The sequence below is a fragment of the Bactrocera latifrons genome, unplaced genomic scaffold (assembly GCF_001853355.1).
Source record: "Bactrocera latifrons isolate USDA-ARS-PBARC rearing strain unplaced genomic scaffold, ASM185335v1 scaffold_95, whole genome shotgun sequence".
NCBI lineage: Eukaryota > Metazoa > Arthropoda > Insecta > Diptera > Tephritidae > Bactrocera > Bactrocera latifrons.
Genome location: NW_017537656.1, coordinates 749,727 through 751,194, shown reverse-complemented (window position 1 = coordinate 751,194; position 1,468 = coordinate 749,727). Strand labels below are relative to the sequence as shown.

The 1,468-nt window shown below is 29.6% G+C and overlaps 1 protein-coding gene across 4 annotated transcripts in view; it reads left to right on the top strand.

The window, feature by feature from the left end:
• LOC108977776 (CD151 antigen) overlaps positions 1 to 1,468 on the top strand; it is a 43,446-nt gene that overhangs the window by 20,775 nt on the left and 21,203 nt on the right. For 2 of the 4 annotated variants that reach the window (XR_001994066.1, XM_018947668.1), the window contains exon 1: positions 1,424 to 1,442. The exons of the other annotated variants lie outside the window; for them this stretch is intronic. The gene's annotated coding sequence lies outside the window, so the exon portion shown is untranslated. Of the gene's footprint in view, positions 1 to 1,423; positions 1,443 to 1,468 lie in introns of those variants that run through there. 4 annotated transcript variants of the gene reach the window in all.

The following is a 1,468-nucleotide window of genomic DNA, read 5'->3' as shown; positions in this document are numbered from 1 at the left end:
ATAATTTTTAGATTTGTTATTTTTTGGCTATTCTTCTTTTATTTTTTCGTCAACCGCTTAAATTGCCAACGGCAATTAACAGCAAATATATGTACGTGCATGTTTATATGTAGTTAATAGTCTCATTACATATAAACAATGCAAAGTAATAATAATCATTTAATTTTTATGGCTTTATGCTCATGACTATTAAAATGCTTATATACATCTAAGGCTGCAATGCTAAACTATAACAAGATTTGAATGTTGGGAATGTTTTGCGGCGTCAAATTTTTTTCACACACTTAACCACAAAATATTCAGAAAATACATGGCAGTAATTAATATTTTTCCGTAAAATATTTTGTTTTAAATTTTTATTTCTTTAACTTTTTTTAACTTAAACTCAAATAGCGCAGCGGTTAGTCAATGATCTCCTTTTATCTTCACAGCACACAAACAACACATTAATCACATGACAGGTATTCATTTGAACTGTTGAGTGTGACACTTGTCGGTGAAAAATCAAAGTTAACTTCTATTATTGTTATTGTTGTTGTTGGGCATGATTTTTAGTCACCAAAAAATACAACGCAGGAAATTGTCTAAAAGCACAACATTCGCCTATATTTAGTGGCATTCTACGTACACGTGTGTGCATTAATTACATTGGCGTGTAAACTGTGTTGGTCACGTATACGCCGTGTTAAACAATTAATTTTGATGTGTAATTGCTTGCAACGAATTGTAGTGCACGAAAACAAAGTAAACTAAAGTGAATTCAATAGATATTAATAAGTATATATACATATGTATATGTTTAAAAAAGCTGTAATTGAGTCATATGCCACTTGTTGATTTTAGTTGCGGTCCAGCTGGTGGCTTAATAAAACATTTACTTTATATACACTGATTGATATTAACATTTTAATTTATAATTTTTTTTGGCCACACCCTTAATGCAATTAAAGCATGTTTTTTATAACCAAATGCCAACTGCCAAGTACAAAAAAAAAATATTCAAATCTCAAAAGCTGTCTCGATAATTTATCTGTCACGTATACGTCCTGTCGAACATGCGCAAGGAATTAATGGTTTAAGTTTTGTTTTTGCTTTTAATTGTTTTAAATGCGTTAAGGTTGTAGCAGATATCAACAGATAGTTAGTTATATGTAAGGTATTTTTTATTCAAATTATTTTAAGCGAAATTTAATTATTTCAAAAAGCATTTTTTCAATGCAAAGCGCGCACTATGGAAAAAATTTGTTGTGTAGGAAGTAGTCGGTGTTGAGCTAGCGTGAGAAGCTGAACTCTTTCGATTTAAATTTTTAATACGCTTTTTAGTCTTTCTTGAGTATTTCGAAATATTCTTGCTTTTCGGTTTAGTTAAAGTGAACTTTTTTTATTTTTTACAATCGTAGATGAGTTTTAAAATGAAATCATATTCGCTATTTGCCATACATGTGAGTTATACATGTGAATACAATAA